Consider the following 21,553-nt stretch of genomic DNA (forward strand, 5'->3'; position numbering starts at 1 on the left):
ATCTTCAAGAAAAATTCAACTAAGGTATTTTAAAGTGTTCATCCAAGGGTCCGATCCCTTTCACCCATGGAGTTCAAGAAACCCATTTCAAAATATGAATTTTGAATTATACATTGTGGTTGATTGTATGCATGTTTATATTGTGATATGATTCCTAAGATTGAATTTTGATTGAATTATCATGACTTTATGTTAGTATGTGGATTGAAATCCTTAAATTTGAAGTGCTTAATATAGCCTTGATGTATTAGTTGTTGATTCATGCCCTAGAAAAGGTAATGTCTTCCATGTGTTTCTCAGAAATCACTAACTGAATAAGAATTGTGCATTATGACCTAATTGTTAGCTATATGATGAACTTATGATGTACCTACATGTTCAAAATGACTCCCATGACATAGCTATATTTTTTATTGATTTGGTGGAATTCTCATAAGTATGGATTTGTGAAATTGTAAAATGTTATCCTGGATTCCCATTCATGTGTGAGCTTATGACTTCCGAATGCTTCATGAAATCCCTCATTGATAGTATTTTGAATTGTTGACTATGGTCATGTGTGCAACTAGCTTGTTGTTTTATTTATTTTCATGCTATCGAGTCCTGGGGGTATTTTATACCAATAATTTAGCTGTATGCCTAGAGCCAATGTCAATTTTTAAGATAACCTCAGTCAAGCCACGATCACTAGATTTCAGTCAGTCTCAAAATTTAGGAAAACTTAGTAGTATTCAGTTTAATACTCAACGACTTAGTTAGTTAATAGAATTTAGTAACATTTCGTTAGTCGATGGAATTCAGCGAACTCAGTTTAATTCAGTCCAGTATACTCAGTTAGTGTCTATTAAGTTGGGAGTAGGATTCAGCACTGAGTAAACCCAAGGATGGGAATTCACCTGCCAGCAGAGGGTGTGATTCTTAGATGTAGTCCTTGCGTTCCAGAACTACGTAGCCAGTGTAGGTTGAGAGATAAAAACCTATCAGACGAGGGTTGATAAGCTGGCTTATCCTATTGATGAGGGCCCCACCATTCTCGTTAGAGTACCTAACAGATGATGTTTACTCTTAGCATGTCCTTACGAATGGTGAGCTATTGACACCTTTCAAATTAGGGTTATAAATTGAACCCTAACTCCGTTATGATATCTTAATTGGGGCATATCGTTTAGATGACTACCTCCCATAGTCTCTTAGTCTTCAGTAAAGAACTCAGATAATTCTATATATTTTAGGACTATAAGATATAGTCACTTAATTTAGTACGAAACTTAGCTAGTTCTATTAGAATCAAGATTGTCAGACATAGTCATTTAGTTATCAATTATATCATATATTTGTAATCCATGTTATTAGTAAAGTCAGTATTCAGAATCCTTATGATTTAAGCTACAGTTACGTGTTCATGCATGTATCCTTACATAGTCATGTTCATGTTATCCAGTCAGTTTAGTTCATGCATATGAACCCTTCCATTCAGCCTTACTTCACTGTGCGTACCAGTACATTCATACATACTGGCACATACTTTTCTTTTGCTCTATGGTGTTTTATACCATAGGTTATGCTAAGGTTCTCGATCGCTCATAGCAGCTTAGATACCATCAGTCAGAGTCAATGGTAAGTCCTCATTTTAGGAGGACATGATTATTTCATTTTTTCAGTATTTCAGTACTTAGTTGTTTTTAATTGATAGAGTTAGTTGGGGACATGTCCCATCAACTCCTCATTCATAAGGCTTAGAGAATTTCAGACTATAGTATGTTCAGATAGTTATTTCAGTCTTGGTATTATCATACCTTGTTGAGACATTGTTTTATTCAGTATTTTTTAGTATTTGAACCTTATGGCATATTTTCTGCCAGATTTTTGCATTTATTTTAGTTCTATTATTATTACAATATTACTATTATCTAGTGCTCAGTTAGAAATATCAGTTATGGGTTAGTTAGTGGTCCTTCGGGATTGTTAGCATCGTGTAGTATCCGGGTACCAGACTTGGGGCATTGCATCAATGAGGAAATCTAAAGAGGTCTTTTGTGAATTAGACTCCACTACCCAACACTTATCCCCTTCAATCACAATAATCTTGTACAAATCTTTTAAAAGGTATAGTGTGTTATGTACTTTGTACGCTTTGAAAATTATCTATTAATCATCCAGTCTTATTGTGAGTGTGCCCTCTCTCACATTTATCAAAGCTCCTCCAATCTCAAAGAATGGATGTCCTAAAATGATTGGCACTCTTGCATCTTCCTAAAAATCTAAAGCAATAAAGTTAGTAGGAATAATAAACTTACCGACCTTGATAAGAACATCCTGTATGATTTCTTCTAGATGGGCTAGTGACTAGTTTACCAATTGAAGTACCGCCATGCTCGATCTTGCCTTTCCCAATCCCAACTTTTTTAAAAATATAAGGGCCTCAAGTTGATAGTCAGCCCTAAATCACTAAGTGTATGGACCATCTCACTATTGCTAGTTTGAGTAAAGAGAGTGAATCTCCCTAGATCTTTGAGATTTTGAGGAATCTTATGCATTACCAAAGAGTTTCACTCTTTAGTGAGTGCTACTGCATCAACATCCTACATCTTAACCTTGTCAATTACAATATTTTTCAAGTACATAGCGTACTTGGTCATTTAGTACAAAACTTCTAAAAGAGAAAGGTTAATGTGATTCTCTTTTAACGTGTCAAAGAACTTTTTAAGGCATGCATCCTCCTTCGGTATCATCTTCTATGGAAAAGGTGGTGGCAGACTCTTATTCACCTTTTCAACAACTTTGGTCTTTGAGTACTTAGACTTCCTTAAATTTTCAGCAGCTTTGTCTACTACCGACTTAGTAGCTATCTCTACATCTACCTCTTTAGTTTCCTTTGGAGGTTCAGTGTTGAGCTCTTTTCAACTTCTCAAAGTAATTGTCATCACTTGTTTAGGATTTGTAGTATCATATAGCAAACTACCTTAAGTCTTGGTGGTCTGAGCTGCTGCTATCTGACCTATCTAGAACTCAAAGCTCCTTGTAGCCACTTGCTAGCTTTTTATTTCTGTCTATTAACTATTTATATCGGCTACCAACTATGTTTGACCAGCTATAAGTTGTTTTAACATCTCTTCCACACTGCTAGTCTAAGTTATGGCTTGATTTCCTTGGACCTACTGCTATTGAAATTGTTGTTATTAGTTGTTCCATGCTAGATTTGGTCGTTGAGTCTGCCACTTTTGGTTGTAGGCGTTCGCATAATTCAGCCTTTGAACATTGCCTACAAACATCACAAACTTAGGATTTGTTGCACATATATCAGCAGAATGGCCACTATTTCTACAAACCACACAACAAGTACTTGTCTGTTGAATTAAATTCACTATTGCTGCAGCCCGTGTAACCATAAATTTCATATTGTGGAATAGAGTGTTTGCTGATTTTGTAATGCAGTAATTTGGGCAGATATAACAATAAACTAGTCCACCTCCAACACATCTGCAACATTCTTTGTAGCACTTCTTGAGTAAGAATGCCATTCTAGATTTTCTTGTGGAATTTGGTTCAACAAGGTATATTTCTCATCATACATTATTTCCAATGCTTGACAACTTATAACTGAATCTAACACAATTTTTGCATTATGGTCATGTGCCTCAACAAAAGTGTGAGCTAATACCCAATTAGATTGTTGATGATGTGGACAATCCTAAAGAAGAGCTTTGAACCTCTCCCATGCATGCTATAAGTTGTCATCTGGTTTTTGCTTAAAACACACAATCTCACTGCACAATCTCACAGCCTTGCTAGATGGAAAAACCAGATGAAAAATTTTCAGGCTAAGTCATCCCATGTAGTGATTGAACTTGATATCTCCGCGTTCAACAACTTCTTCGCTTCCCCTAATAGTGAAAAGGGCAATAGCGTCAGCTTAATATAATCAATTGATACACCTATAGGGATGAATATGTCATTGATGTCCAGAATGTTCTGCAGATGGACTTGTGGATCTTTATGTGAAAGGCTAATAAATTGTCCAATTTTCATCAAAAGATGCACCATGTTCTGCTTCAACTCAAAGATACCTCCAACAACTGGTTTATGAAAAAGGGAGGTCAACTTTGTCAGAAGTGGGATTTCCACTTCTCTAACTGTCCTCGGGGCTGGTTGATCTTCAGCCATAAGAACAAGATTCTCTTTCTCTACTTGAAATTGTGGGATACAGGGGAAAGTATTACTTCTTTCCTTCGTTAATGAAACTGTTGCTTGGGTTCGGGCTTGGTTCAACCAATTACCTTCCTTTTCTAGCTTATTGGCCTATAAACCTATTTTCGGAAAAATCAATACCAAGACCAAGAGTAAAGCACCAAAGAAATCAAAAAACTAAAACTAAAACAAAAATATTTGCCAATTTACAAGTCCCATCAACGGTACCAAAAACTTGTTGCACCCAAGCACACATGCAAGTATACATGGTCTCACCAAGTAACATAGTGGCCTAATAAAAGCCGAATATCGATCCCTCAGAGACTTGTGTTAAGAAAATATCCAATTCAAGATTAACAATTGAGATTAAGAAGTGCAATTGGAACCAAAAGAGTTTTAAAAGTTATAATTAAAATTAACTAAAGTAATGAGGAAAAGAAAAGTCTTTAGGCAATCAATGGATGAAAAACCAGGGTTAAAGTGCTACGACCAATAATACTATGATATTGAACTTTATTCATTCTGCTAATTATCTTGGTTGTTGATTCATAGGGTTTATCGCATGATCATGGTCTCCCAACCTCTAATCGTCTACTTAACTTAGACATTACAACTGCATCATTGAGTAGGGATATAATAATCTAATTAGATGCATGAAGGTATAATCCTACATGTAAACCAAGTCAGGCTTCTAGTTATATCCCTATCCTAGATAGTAATTCAAATTCCTTATTTTATAAAAGAATAAGAACCTTACTTGATCTATCCCCACACTCTATCTTCCTATTCCCCCTTCCGATATTAGAAGATAGAAAATATATGTATTATAAGGTTTGCTAATCTTTAAATAGTTAAAATAAAGATAAAAAACAGCCAAATAGGATATTTAATAAAATCAAACTCAATTCAAAGTGAAAGTAAACATGTTCTTGGCCTTAACCCTGGAAAATAGGCGCTTAGACACTAATAGACAATACCCTAATCATGGTTAATGAATATATTATTAAATAAATTTAAAACAGAAAGTAAATAGAAAATAAAAATTAATTGATGTGTTTATCATCCCATCTTTAAACCTCTAAATTGTCCAAGTTATCCAACAACCAGTGCACAAGTCCTATTTATAAGCAAAGGTGTTGGCCGTATGTGGAATGGGTGGTGCTATGTAATAGGTAGGCTCTTGTGGATGGGGTCATATAGCAATGCTTGAAAATGTGGATTGGAGGTTTTGACGTGAGGCCTTGAAAGGTTGAGTGGAGGTCATGACGTAGGCTCTACTCCAGGCATTACTTGAATTTTACTTTTGACATCCAACTTCACTTTGTGCATTTATCCTCTATCCCCAAGCCTTGTGGTATTATTCCCTCTTCATTTATAGCTTGTACATCATTCTATAATAATCTAAATAAACTAACCAATTATCCTAAAACATCATAAACCACGTATTAGAGCTCAACACAACAAAATATAAAGCACGTTGAACTAGAAACTCAAGCTAAGATTAGTATTTGTCCACTTTTATCTTTTCTTAGTGTTTTGAATCTTGGCTTAATTCAATTACACTTTTCACACGATAAAGAAGTTTTAACCCATGTAATGAAATAGTAAAAACTTTAGTAACTCATTAAACACAATAGAATCCATTGAGATCAACCAGACAAAGACCTAGCTTAAGCTAATTACACTAGTTTTCACATTTGAACTCTAAGTGGCCAATTTAAGTGCCAAATTGTTTGAAAGACACCATAAACATTGTAATCACATACTTAGACACATATATACTAAACTATATCATCATAAAAATATTAAGAAGACAAGTTTCCCTTAAAACCAGGCTAAATAAGCTAGGATAACAACACTAAGATGCATAAATCCACCTAAGATCATAGAATATTGCTTCAATAATCCCATTAGAGCCAAGGAGTTTTGTCCTATAGAGTACTCTTGGGAAAAATTCGATCATGATCAACTACCTTGTGATTACCTTAGTTGTCAGGACTCCTTATTTTGGTATTGTGTGAAAGGTCCTGAAGTGAGGAATCCATTGATCTTCAAAGATGATATTGGGATTTTGTATTGAGTTTATTGTTGCAGTGTCCATAAAGGGGATGACATGAAGGGGTTTTCCCCATTTTATGGTATATCCTTAGTTTGACATCCCAGTTTTATAAATCAAATATCAAGTTGATTCCTTCTATAATCATATTTATCCTTTTCTTTAGTTCTATTATCCGAGTAAGCTCATTTTTATGGAAAGGCAATGATACCTTATCGAGGTAGTTATAAATAATAATCGTTTAGGTTGGCCACCAAAGAAGAGGGATGTTGGATCCTCTGCCTTATTAATGGATGGAGGATGAGCAGTCATCATATATTTTGAGGATTAAGCCACCCTTTTGTCCTTCCTAGATGTAGGACATATTTTCACAAAGTGTTTCTTGTCCTGGCAGATGAAGCACTTGTCTTTTGCCTGGATTTCTCATTTTGGAGCATCCTAAGGTTTTGTTTCTTTTTGCACTCCTAGAAATTGGACATATGGAAAGAAACATTGTAATGAGGATTTCAAATTTGTCGCCATAGAATATCTACAGCAATGCTTTCAACCGTTGCAACAAATAATACTTAATGGGGAAAAGTTATCTGTTGCATCGATTATTAATTCCCCCCCCCCTCAAAATTCACATAAGTTTGCCAAAATAACAATTTTTTCTTTCTCAAAATAAAATATCAATACCCCCTATTTCTTTCTCAGAAAGAACATAACCCTATTCCTTACCGTCAACCAAAACCCATTTCTTAATCAATCTAAGTACACATTTCTCATCATTCAAATACCCATTTCTTTTAGGGGTGAATTTTAGCCCAATTTTCTATAAGTACATTCAAAGAGTTCTATTAGTTTCTTAAATTATAATTGTATTGTCTATAATTTCCATTGTTGTAATTCCCATTTGTTGTAAAGGAGTAAAGTAAATGGAAATAGTGTTAAAGGGCTATGATACATTTCTCATCAATCGAATACCTCTTTTTTTTGGGTGTGAATTTGTTCCAATTGTTTATGAGTACCATCAAATATTTCTATTATTTTGTTTAAATTAAAATTGGAGGTCTGTAATTCCCATTGTTACTGTAAAGGAGTAAAGGAGATGAAAATTGAGTAAAGGATTTCTATTTTATTGTTAGGTCTATAATTCCCATTGTTCCCATTGTTGGGCCAGTAGAGTTGCATATGCCTATTATTCATTATCTTCCCCTCCTTGTTCTATCACATTCACCTCTTTTTAGACTGATCCACAAACACTAGATTCAGTTAATCTTTTTGATTTATAAGCATTGATTTTTTATTTTAGTAATCTGATGAAATGAATGTTGACTTTTCATTATCGATGTGTTTCTTTATATGGGTCATTGTTAATTTTTTGATGTCTCAACTCCCAGCTTGTGTTAGCAGATTTAAAATTGGGAAGTGGCTGCAGGTGCATTTGTTGTGTTCATCAGAGAAAGCCTCAGACACAACTGAATTCTTCATTTTAAGTTTCTCTTTTCTTGATTCTGTAATTTTAAATTTAATTTGTCAATGTGATTTATTGTTGTCAATTAATATAGAATTTTAACTATAATCAAGTAAAGTATCTTTTATAATTAAGGAAAATGAGTAATTCCAAAATTATTTATTTAGCTTCAAAAATAGTGAATTTATGGAGAGAATCTTTCATTAGTATACAAAAATTTATTTGAATGTATGTTGCATAAAAAGCTTACTGTGCTACACTAAGACAGGAACATAAAATAGAACTATGGTATTTTTGTAGTAAGAACTATGGATTGTGGATTTCGAAGTACATTTTTAAGTACAAAATTTGGTGCTGGTATCTAGGAAGGTCTCCCTAAAATGGATCCTAGATATTTACACATTTCTCCTTGTCGTACACTATCCGATACTGTTCTATTTATCACCCCTACAATTGGCCGATTACATGACAGCTACCAACACTACAATTGAATTTGTTACTCCATCAGTTGCGAACTATGCTATTTTGATAATAATATAAACATATCTACATTCCTATAGAATATATTAAAGGTAACTATTTTTAGTCAATGGTTAGATATACAACTTAAATACATAGTATGGATGCCTGATAGTGATTTTGCCTTTATATAATGGTTTAGATTAAGCATCATATATCAAATCCACAATGTCATTGAGATGAATCCACGAAAACCTATGTATTAAAGACAATAAATCTAACAAGTGAGAAAGATAAAGATGTTAAGACTGAAATTTAATAAACTAGCTGAACCAGTGTGTCCATTTTAGTCTTAATTGAACTGATCAAGGAAGCTTGAATTGACATAACACAAAACTTATTTGGGCAAAAGGCTATAATCCATTTTAATAGGAAATACTTATAATAAGGACGATAATTAAAAGGCAGTACTATTGCATTCTGTTGCCCAAAGGTCCCCAAACAAATATCATGAAGATAGGAATTATTTTAGATGCAGATAGGAGAATAGAAAAACTAAAATGATATTGAACATCTAAATATTATAGATACGACCTATTCTATGAGGAGTTGATTCATATTTAGCTGAGGGCGGGCAATACTGGCTCCCCACTTTCCAGGGGAAGTCATAAAAAGATGTCTTGATGTTAGACATCATAATCTAAATGCTTGATCCCACAACCATATAGTATCTTTGTTTTCATAAATTTAAGCATACGACATAAAGCGCCATCATCTTTTCCAAGGAGAACACCAATACAAATCAGAGCTCACTGACATCCTTATTGACTTTGAGTATAGCTACCTCTCATTCTCTACAAACCTGAAAGAAATCAGGATGCCAAAGATAAAACATGAAAACTAAAAAGATATAACAGGCTCTATATGTATGTAAGTATTTTATTTACCTCAGGCAAGTAGTTATTTCATGATGGACTTTGCTTATCAAACACTTCAGTCTTGTTGGTTCCTAGGTAAGTTAGTAAGTCAATTTATTAGATGGAGTACACTAAACTTTACTAAAATATTTCCTAATAAATAGATTATTTCAATATGAGGATCTGAAGCTGAGTTATGGCTTGAAAGTTCTTTGGAAGATAAATAATGATGTAATATAGAAACAAAAAAAATATATGAATTTACTCTCCTGTACCATCATAACCAACTATTGTTTCACGTATTAAACACCCTAGTTACACACGGCCGTCATGTTCCATCTATATATGTGTTGTTTATCTTTAAGACATTTATAAACATTAGGAAAGTAAAGGCATAAGGTTGAACATGACTCATAAGGCAAGGTTAGTGTCTTCCCTTGTCTTTTTCAATTTAGCTAACATTTATTAAGTGTATAATGTAATTTGTGAGAAGGCTCAAGCTTTTGTTAGTGTGGATAACTAACTGGATTTTGTTTTGTTTTGTTTTGTGATAAATTAACTACTTCTGACTATATTAGTTTTCCATTGATAAATCGGGTTGTTTTCTATTGTTTTCTTTTTTACGTCATTGTTGAAGTATCAGGATGAACTCAAAACTATGTAAGATATTTTACTCTGTCTGGCCTATAATTAGAGATATTACCTCTTCTTCTTTTATGTATAGAATGTCCCTATATTATAGCTTAATTATTGTTGTCCTTTTTTTGTCTGTCATAGTCTTTGGTGCTCCTTTAACTTCGTGGTATGACGAGTTCATCTGAGGAAACTATAAAAGAGTGCCTTCTCTTTCTTTTCTTTTTTCTTCTATGTTCATCCTTTTTAAAACAAGAGAAGGGTATGTTAATATTACCCTTCTTATCCTTATGTAAAGAGTATTATTAAGTTTGTTAGAATCCCTTGTGTATGCATAAATTAGACTGATTTCTTATTAACTGTGAACTTGATTTTGATGTAGTAGTCATTTTTGAATTACTTACTCTGTTCATTTATGAAGATTGTAAATATTTTGTGTGTTTTAGACTTACCGAAGAAGGTGAACTTAACTAATTATCTCACTTAAAAACCATTACTTCTCCTAGGAAGAAAGTAATCACTGTTCAACTTCTTGAACTCTTGAAGTGTATTATGTAGTTATCTGGTTGGTAGTATGTTTTGGGATGGTCTATCTGTACTGATAATTTCTAGATTAATTCTTATCTCGTACAATTTTGTTTTAATTTGTTAATATCTAGGGAATAATTTTTAGATTAGCTACCCTATCTGGCTTAGTTTTCATAAACTCTTAAGCTTTTTTTGGGTTTTGAAGTTCACATGCATTTAACAACTGATAAGAACTTATACAGTAAAGAAAAAGCTACCAGCTTCATCTATCTTCGAAATAGATTTTTGGGAAACATTTATGACATATATTTAAACCATAAGTAGAATATCAAACATTATATGTAAGTCATAAACTTTCACCTCAATAATAACTTTCTTTTGCCCAAAATTATTCTTTATCTATAAGAATAACAATGTTTCCCTGATATTATATACTTTTCGACTCAGCTAAGTGATCTAAGTTATATGCATTGTCAGTTTACCCTTCACAAGTTGGAAATTTTTCTGATATAATAGTATCTTTGACTGCATTGAAAGGAGTGTATATATGTGAATTCTTCATCCATGCCCAAATAAACTAGATAACTATTTTTTAAAAAAATAAGTGAGTTTGGTGCAGTCTTACTTAAATATCTTTCCCTTTGCTCTTTCTCCTTGAAAGTGGCCTATTTTATCATATTACTCTCTGAAGTATATTCGTTGGGATTGAGGTTTACTTGACTTATTTACTCTGAAATATAGTATTGATATTACTCTATGTTATTGTTAAATCTAACTTGAGCTAGATAACCGACCAAGTTTCGATCTAAGATAACACCTATTAAACCTCACTAGAGGGTATTATACATTAGAGCTTCACTACTTATAGCTTTCTTCAACGTATCTTTAGTTGCTACTCACTTATCAATGAGTCAATAGGAAACAGTCTTGGGGTAAGGATACATATCTTGGTGTTTAATAGAAAGATCCAAGTTAGTTGATTTATTGGGAAATATAGTACTGATATTATTGATTTTCTCTCAATCTTGTCGTAATATCTATTTTGGGATATGAATTATTTTGCATATTTCTCATTCTTGACAAGCTAGTCTCACTATCCAAGAGGGTAGATTTGTTTTATACTGATATAAAAGTATAATGAAAAATGAGCTAATGTCCATAATAAGCTATTTATTTAGACATACAATTCTATGTTGATTTTCATATGATTTAGACTATGTGTACAATAATATCTATTTTTGATGACTTAATAGTTAACTTTTTTCTTTGAACTTTGATGAATTGTGTAGTGCAAGAGTGAATAGTATTATGAATTATCAGTTACAAGATTTGTGTTTGTGTACAATAACATTTGTATGAAGGGCAATGATATGAAATATATTAGTGTGTGTGTGTGTGACTTTTGGTAATTTATGTTATAAAATTGTCTTGCAGGATACATCCAATACTAACAAACATAATTTAAAAAATTTTAAGTATGCTCACACTATTGGCAAAATAAGTTTTTCTTTAATATGCAAGGTTTGATGTTTTCTCATATTGTTACTATGATCTTGTTGACTTTACTTGGCAATATTTAAATGTTGATTAGCATGTAACTAGGAAAAATAAAGGAAAATTTTGGTGCTTTGTCAAATAAGGAATTCTTTGTGGCTACTAAAAGAAGGAAATCAGAGCGAGTATATAAGGACTCATATAAAGATATTACAAAAAAATAGTATGAAATTTTTAAATTAAAAATTGATCAAGATCATTTTTTCTTAAAGATTGAATTAATGAATTTTACAATCTCTTGAATCTAACATGATGTTTAAAATCGAGAGAGTAGAGACTCAATAAAGTGAAGATGGTACTCAATCAACTAATGCATTCACAATTATTATGGGGCCTGATCATCCTAGTCGAGTAAGACTATACAGACACGGGGCTACCAAGTCTCTTTTGAAAAAGAAAGCATGTGATTCTGAACCCTCTTCAAATATTGTTGATGAACTGGTAGAGAAGAGATTGGATAATAAGGAAGAGAGGATACTACAACAAAAGCATAAAAATATCAATGATCAAATAAATGCCATTGAACAAGATGTTACAATGAACATCATTGTACAATTGAGATACCATTGAACAAGATGTTACAACGAACAACATTGCACAGGTGCAATATCTAAATCTAGGATTAACACTTGATCCTAATATAATAAGATTCAATGTTCATTCATCGGGAGAAGAGGTTTCTGTTCAACCAATAAAACATCCATCTATTGGTAGTAACAATCAAGGTCAGTCTCTATTTCTTCTTCTTGATCTTGAGAGTGCATTTCTATATAGGGAATAACTAGTAGAAAGTTATATGTAAATAAAGTGCAATTTTAGATTCATGTTTGGCTAGGAATTAAAAGTGCTATTATTATGTATTGATGTTTGTGACAAGGTTTTATTTATATAATTCTAGGGATGTATTGGAATCTTACATGATCGGGTTTAATTTTTGACATGGTATGTATGCATAGTTTGAGCTGTTGATCTAATAGAGTGTACTTTGTGCCTTTGGTATCCTATTAACCTGTTCTTGATCATGAAATCACAACAACAAGCATAGGAAAGAAATAGTTTATAATCAAAGCTCGCTCCATAAATTGCTCCAAATCTTGCTGCTATTGTTTGCAACCACCGGACCTATTTTAGGCATGGTCTAGCAGGTAGCATTTAGAAACTTTGGTGTGCAAATATTTCTTTGTTGTTCTTGGTGCTATGATCTTAGGAAGAACAGGTCATAGGGACACCAAAGTCACAAAGTATACCCTGCCTAAGATCTCTTGGTTTAGTACATCTCCATTTTTGTTATGATCAATATTTGTTTGACTGAAGCTTTATTTTTATGGTATAAAATGTTGATATTGTGTTTATTTTTTCTATTACTGATTGTGAAGGATATAGGATTTTCACAAAGGAGGTTTGAGAAAAAAGAATATCGTGTTTAAGATTGGAATTTGGAACCTCAAATTAAATTTTGAACTCCTAAACCACTTAGTCAACCGCTAGTATTTTCCTAGTTATAGACATTTTCTTTATTCATTTTTTTAATTATCATTACTCTTTACCACCTAAACTTTATAAATTACTTTAGAAAATTTAATTTGACACTCAATGATTGTAACTAGTATGACTACTATTATTGAATGACTAAGTTTTAATGGTCTTCAAGTGATGCCCTACTTTATACCTCAGGAAGAACGCTGTGTTGGTCACTTTTACAGTAATTTATTGCTCATAATAAAGCACGATCACAACCTTTATAGTAATTTATTATTTTTTGGTGTGTTATAGTAGAAATATGTTGTCATTTAAGTTCTAATTTAAATTATTTGTTCTCTTTTTATAGGCGTCCAAAATGAAGAAAGTGATGAAGACATTGACCTTACGTAGGAGGATTTTTGGATTAATGATTGAAGCTCTAATATGAATATTTTTTATATTGAATTTCTTTAAAGTTATCATGACTCAAACTTGATACTACGTAAAATCTTTACTAATCATTTGGACATAATTAACATTTTCCTCTTAGGTTTAATTACTAGCTTCTTGCATATATGGATTATGTGATTACTAATGAATGATTTTGTTTGTGATGTGTATATGAGTGAATTTTTTATATAAATAATTATAATTTGAATTTGAGCTAGTTATAACATGTGCCAACAATCATTGCAGTAGATTAATAAATTATTGCAATAGTATTAGAAATTGTTGTACTAGGTAGTCAAAAAACATTGCAAAAAAATAAGAAAAATGTTACACTTTGTAATGAATAATCATTGCAACAGACTAGAAAATCATTTCAATAGCTTAATGAAATAGTTGTAGTAGGTAATAAAAAAGCATTACAATGGAATATTAAACCGTTGCAATAGACTATCAAAATAGTTGCAATAGATAGGCAATAGTTTAAATAAAAGAACAAAACCATCACAATAGATGCTATTACAAAGATTTAAAGTCGTTACAATAGGATCCATTGAAATGGTTAGGATCCATTGTTATAGGTTAAAAAGGTGCGTCCTAGTAAAAAAAATAACCATTGCTATAGGTTGATCTATGGTGGCAAGTTCATCAACCGTAGTATAAATTATTTCCATAGACCTATCCCAATGCCTACACATACAACACATGCTTAACCGTTGTGGTAGAGATATTGGAGTAGATTTAATGTCTATTGTAACGATTTTATAACTGTCGCTATAGGGGTAATTTCTAGTAGTGTGGATTCTTTATCTAGTAGTTTGCACTTTTTAAATTATCGGTACTTTATGTACCTCTTGTGCCTTTCTTGGCACCATCAAAATGTAGAAGTCTTGGATTATGTAAGGACAATATGAAATCTTGATGTCGTCAAGAGTGAAGGTATGGAATCCAGTTCCTACGATTTTCTTTTTCATAGTACCTGGTTCTGGATTTCTCTCTCGGATTGGATCTTCTATTATCTCATCTTCATTGCCAGCAACTTTCAAGACTTCTAATTCCATAGAGTGGTTCCTATAAATAGGTGGGTTGTCTTCCTCTAACTATTCAATTAAGGATTAACCGGTGTTCTCAAATTAGTATTGAGAAACAAAGAACTCTTTGTTGTCCACCATGTATACATCAGTTGTAATGTCATCATTGATGTCCGAGTATTTATTCAAAGGGACCATAGAAAAGAACACTCTTCTTTTCCCATAGTAGGGTTAATGGGATCTGTGTCCCGAGTATCTGTAATACCCCGAGAAATTTTTTGTTGAAATTTTGTGCGTAAACATGTTGAGTTCTATCTTCTAGAATGAATTATAAATTTTTCGTGTGGAATGTCTTAGATTATCACCCACCATTACATAAAGTATCGAATAACTTTTCTAACAATATGTGGATCATCCAAAATGGACACCCGAGCGACGAGTTATGAATATTCCGATCGAACCATGAATAGTAGTGAATAGTAAAACGTGCAGGAAAAAGTACTGAGGACTGGCATAGTTTTTCTCCAATTTGAAATGATCATAAATCCTTGTACATAATTATCTTGTTTATCTACTATATATCAACAGATATCTCTGCGAGTCCTCTTTCCAATGAAATTGGTTTCATTCAATTTGTCTATCGGAGTAAAAAGTTATGGTCTATCTACTTCAGCCTATCAAAAGTGAATATTTGGGTCAACTTCAAATGATCATAACTCCTTGTACATAATGATCTGGGTGAGATACTATATATCAACAGAAAGATATGAGAGTCCTCTTTCTAATGAAATTAGTTTCATCCAATTTGAATAACGAAGTAATACGTTATGGTTGATTTACTTCAGACTATCAAAACAGTCCACCAAAGGATAGATTCGAGAATTATTTTATTTTTAGGGACGTTTTGGTCATTCTCCCTCACCCAAAATCCATTCAAACCCTATATTAAAGCCTATTAGAAGTATTATATGTTATATTTCATCAAATTCACTCAAAAAGAAAACCTTAAGCTCCTACATCCAACTTCAAGAACCTCCAAAGTTCACTATTAATTCTGTAAATTTATTCAAGATTCCAAGTTCCTAGTTCAAGAACTCCAAGAACCATCATTCAAAGGCACGATTAACATCTCAAAAATGAGTATCGATCTAAAGTTCATCAATCAAGGTATGTGGGGTTTTTCGACAAGAACTCTCTTTTATTCTTGGGCCCAAAAGTAATTTTCTTTACAAAGGCATGATTTTTATTTGATTTTTACGAATTTGAAGAATGAACCCATATCTTATGATGATTATTATGAAATCTTGATGTTTATGATTTTGAAAGATGAATTTACATGTGAGGAGATATAAAGCATGAATCTTAAACGATATTTATCATAACTTTGATATTTGGATCGTGAATCCCCATTGGAAATTGTGTTTGTTTGAAAAACTGTGTGTTATATGCACGTTGATGTTAAATATTTGAGATATTTTGAATGATTTGACCTTTTGGTCTTAATGGAGTTGTTTTGAACTTGAGTGTGAAAGAAATCCACAACGTGGTTGATTTTTATAGATGGAAAGCATGATGGCTCCCGATGTATATTTATATATTACTGAAATTGTTTTGTTATGGACTGTCTTTGAAATGATCTGAGCTAAGTCCAGGAGAAATCTTTATCACCGAGTGGGAGGTATAAAGCGACCTTACATCCCAAGAACTACGTGCCCCCATAGGAGTGAGCCTGAGGCTGATTTATATAGTGATCACTAGTTTGTGTGGATTTGATATCGATAGTCCTACTCCAATGTCAAGGATAGGATGGCTCTCCCCAATGTGGGTTGTACGTTGGACTCCATGTAGCACACATGGTTTATGTCGGTTATAGGATCTCCCAGTGTGTGTGTTTCCTTGTGTCTATGGTGAATGGTGAAGTGATTTGAAAGTGGAATTATTAAAAGTTATTCTTTCGAAATATTTAAATGATATTTACATTATGAGAATTGATATTCTTGATGAACTGAAAGTGATTGACCAATTATATGATGACACACATGTGTTATTGCACTTATTGCATCCTCTCATGATTATGATGATTTTATTTGGGCTATGTGAGTCTTTCTTACATCCTGCATATTTCTTATAAATATTTATGATGATGATGTTTATACAACTGCATACAACCCCATATACTCGGTTTCTTTCCATGGTACTAACCCACATCTTCGGATGTGGGCTGTATTTTCTCGGAATATAGGTTCAGGTGCTTAGTTCCAGGTTTGACAATAATTCTTTGGGGACGCTGTTCTACATTCTCTATTGTGGTGAGTCCTCATGTTCCTAGGACGTGATATTTGATGTTAATTTCACGAAATTGTTTACATTTAATAACTGAGTATGGGTCAGTTAGGGCATGTCTCAATGGTTCACTGGTTTTATTGATTTTCTTATAGGCTTGTCAGACTAGTATACATGTTGGGAGTTGACTAATATGTTGTATTTTGTTATCTTTCCGAGATTCTTTTATTCTTGGATGATGATTACTCTGTATATATTTGAGGGTTATTTATGGAAACCCCATTGATTTGTGTTGAACTGAATGAAAATGGCTCAAAGGGTTAGCTTGGGGCTACTCGTAGCCTCAAGCACCGTGTGATGCTCTGGGACCCATTTTTTGAGGCGTTACAAACTTGGTATTAGAGCCTAAGGTTTTAAGGTGTCTTAGGGAGTCTGACAAGCCGCGTTAAGTAGAGTCTTCATCATCGGTGTGTAGCGTACCATATCTATGAGCAAGAGGCTACGAGACGTTTTAAGAGAAAGTAAGATTCTTTCTTTTAGAAGTCTATCATGCTTAAAGTATCTCTCTATGCTATTGGTTCGTGCTCTCCTCTTTCAAAAATATGCCTTTACATCGAGTGAGAAGAAATAATGATGGTCAGCAACCTCAACCCACTAACCCATTGAATGAAAATATGTCCCATGTTGAATTTTGGGCAGCCTTTCAGGTACTGGCCTAAGCTGTTACTGCAAATGTTCAGGCCAACCCGGCCCTGGCTCCGGCTCTACAGTAGTAGGGAGGTGATTCAGCTACTTTCAGGATCTGTGACTGCATGCAGATGAATCTGCCAGAATTCTATGGGTCCAAGTTTGATGATGATCCATGGTTGTTTTTAGAGGAGGTGCGGAAGATTACTCAGGTGACGCATGTATCTGAGGAACATAGAGTGGAGTTGGCTGCGTATAGGTTGAAAGACTTTGCTTATGACTGGGTTGTTGTTTAGAGGAAAGGTAGAGGTGAGGGAGCTGTCCCTACAACTTGGCAAGAGTTCTAGAATGCATTCCTAGATATATTTTTCCCTTTGGAGATGAGGGAGGTGAAGGTGGAGGAGTTTATGAATCTGCTATAGGGCTCTATGACTGTTATGGAGTACTATCTAAAGTTCAATCAGTTGGCCAAATATGCTCCTGACTTAGTGGCTGATATTCGGGCTAGTATGAGTAAGTTTATGACTGGAGTGTCTAGTGATATGGTTAAGAAGTGTAGGTCTGCTATGCTAAATAGTGAGATAAATCTTTCTAGTCTGATGACTCATGCCCATTAGATTGATACAGACAAGATTAAGGAGAGAGATAGAATGAGAGGGAATAAGAGAGCTAGAGACTAGATTGCAGGGAGGGAGTCACCCTCTGTACCAGGATTGTTCGTTTGTGCCAGCACCATCATCTGCTAGTTCTCCCATGCCTAGAGGCAAGCAGCAGCAAAGTAGCAGGTCATATGCATCCAGGTCCCAGTACAGTGCTGGTAGAAAGCCAAATCGTCCCCTGTTTCCTATGTGTAGTAGGGCTCATTCGGGTAATTATTTGGGTAAGATGAGGGGTTGTTTTTGGTGTGGTGACATGGGTCATAGAGTTAGATATTGTCCATAAAATGGACAAGGGCATCGTGACGATCGCCCTCAGACCCAGACTCAGACTGTTCATGCTTCAGTTCCAGCGACTCGCCCAGCCACAGCTCAGGGCGCCCCTTCTAGCACTACTGGAGGGCAGCGCCAGAATAGATTCTATGCTTTACCATCCTGCCAGTAATAAGAGGACTCTCCCGATATTGTTACTGGTATGCTTCGTATATTTTAGTTTGATGTGTATGCTTTGTTGGATCCTGGATCCAGTTTCTCATATGTTACACCTTTAATTGTTGTGAATTTTGAAATAAGTCTTGAGATTATTCCTGAGCCTATCCTAGTTTCTACCCCAGTGGATGATTCGATTATTGCCCAGAAAGTGTATAAAAAGTGTCCTGTTACCGTTCTTCAAATAGTCTTATTGGCTGATCTGATTGAGTTAGACATGGTAGATTTTGATGTAATTCTGGGTATGGAATGGTTGTATTATTCTTATGCCTCTATTGATTGTTGGACCTGAGTGGACAAGTTTCAGTTTTTGGGTGCATCCGTGTTTGAGTGGTCTGGGAATTCTGTGTCACCCAAAAGTCATTTAATCTCTTACCTCAAAGCTAGAAAGCTTATTTCCAAGGGGTGTATTTACCATTTGGTTAGAGTCAAAGACACTAAGTTTGAGACTCCAACTGTCCTGTCTATTAACATCGTCAATGAGTTTTCTGATGTCTTTTCGGATGATCTCCCAGGGATACCTCCTGATAGAGAGATAGAGTTTGGGATTGATCTTCTTCTTGATACCCAACCCATTTCTATTCCTCCTTACCATATGGCCCCTGCAGAACTTAAGGAGTTGAAAGAGCAACTCAAAGATCTACTAGATAAGGGTTTCATAAGGCCCAGTGTTTCTCCTTGGGGTGCTCCTGTGTTGTTTGTGAGAAAGAAAGATGGCTCTTTGCGTATGTGCATTGATTACCGCTAACTGAATAAAGTCATCGTAAAAAATAAGTACCCCCTTCCGAGAATAGATGATGTGTTTGACCAATTGCAAGGTGCAAGTTATTTCTCAAAGATATACCTTCGTTTCGGCTATCATCAACTCAACTCAAAGTTAGGGAGTGTGACATCTCAAAAACTACTTTCTGAACTCGTTATGGCCATTTTGAGTTTCTTGTTATGTCTTTCGGGTTAACTAATTCCACAACAGCTTTCATGGACCTTATGAATTGAGTGTTCACACCATACCTGGATATGTTTGTCATAGTGTTCATCGTTGATATATTGGTGTACTTTCATAGTGAGGATGAAAATTCTTATCATCTTCGAACTGTCTTGCAAATCCTTAGAGATCACAAGTTGTTTGGCAAGTTCAGTAAGTGTGAGTTTTGGCTATGGTTAGTTGCTTTTCTAGGTCATATCATTTCTTTCTAGGGTATTAGAGTTGATCCCTAAAAGACCAAAGTTGTTAGAAATTAGCCTAGACCTATTTCTCCAACTGATATCCCAATTTTATTGGGTTTAGATGCCTATTACCGCCGTTTTGTTGAGGGTTTCTCCTCTATAGCATATCCTATGACTCGATTGACTTAAAAGAAAGTGAAGTTCTTGTTGTCCGAATTTTGTGAGAAGAGTTTTCAGGAGTTGAAGACTCGACTCACTTTAGCCCCTGTTTTGACTTTGCCTGATGGTGTTGATGGTTTGTTGGTGTACTGTGATGCTTCGAGAGTTGGGTTGGGTTGCCTATTGATATAGAAAGGTAAGGTGATAGCTTATGCTTTTAGCCCGTTGAAACCCCATGAGAAAAATTACCCCACCCATGCCCTTGAGTTAGCTGCTGTTGTGTTTTCTTTTAAAATTCGGAGACACTATTTGTATGGTGTCCATGTTGATGTTTTCACTGATCATAAGAGTCTGCAGTTTGTGTTTACCCAGAGAGAATTGAATCTTAGGTAGAGACGATAGTTAGAATTGTTAAAGGACTATGATATGAGTGGGTTGTACCATCCGGGAAAGGCCAATATTGTGGCGGATGCCCTATGTAGAATGTCCATGGGTAGTGTTTCGCATATGGTAGAAGGTAAGAAAGAGTTAGCTCATTATGTACTTCATTTGGATAGATTGGGGGTTAGGTTGTTTGACTTAGCTGAAGGTAGTATAGGGGTTCAGAGTAGTTCCGAATCCTCCTTGGTTTCGGAAGTGAAGGAAAAGCAATACTTAGATTCTAGTTTGGTCAGACTGAAGGAGTCAGTCAAGGACCAAAAAGTAGAGGTTTTCTCCCAAGGGGGAGATGGTGTGTTGAGATTGCAGAGTAGATTGTGTGTCCCAAATGTAAATGATCTGAGATAGAGAATTATGGCTGAAGCGCACGGGGTGTGATATTCTACTCATCCTGGTGCCACCAAGATATACCGAGACTTGAGGGAAATCTATTGGTGGAGTGGAATGAAAAAAGATATAGCAGCATTTGTAGCTAAGTGTGCAATATGCCAATAGGTTAAGGTTGAAAACCAAAGACCTGGTGGTATGATGCAAGATTTTAGTATTCCCACCTGGAAGTGGGAAGAGATAAATATGGACTTCGTGATTGGTTTACCTCTTTCCCGATGCCATCATGATTCCATTTGGGTTGTGGTATATAGGTTGACTAAGTCTGCTCATTTCTTACCTGTTCATACTTCATATACTTCTGAGGATTACACTAGATTGTATATCCGAGAGCCAGTCAGACTGCATGGAGTTCCCTTGTCTATCATTTCGGATAGGGGTACTCAGTTTACTTCACCATTTTGCAAAGCTTTTCAGAAGGGTCTTGGTACCCAAATTCTTTTGAGTTCTGCTTTTCATCCGCAGACTGATGGTAAAGCTAAGTGGACCATCCAGACCTTGGAGGATATGTTGAGAGCTTGTGCACTTGAATTTAAGGGAAGTTGGGATGATCACTT

At 34.6% G+C, this 21,553-nt stretch overlaps 1 non-coding gene across 1 annotated transcript; it reads left to right on the forward strand.

The window, feature by feature from the left end:
* Nucleotides 1-3,671: 3,671 nt before the first annotated feature.
* On the forward strand, nucleotides 3,672-3,778 carry LOC124898287. Its single transcript, XR_007055262.1, has one exon. It is a non-coding gene; the product is annotated as a small nucleolar RNA R71 (small nucleolar RNA).
* Nucleotides 3,779-21,553: the final 17,775 nt, after the last annotated feature.

Source organism: Capsicum annuum, chromosome 4, assembly GCF_002878395.1.
Source record: "Capsicum annuum cultivar UCD-10X-F1 chromosome 4, UCD10Xv1.1, whole genome shotgun sequence".
Taxonomy (NCBI): domain Eukaryota; kingdom Viridiplantae; phylum Streptophyta; class Magnoliopsida; order Solanales; family Solanaceae; genus Capsicum; species Capsicum annuum.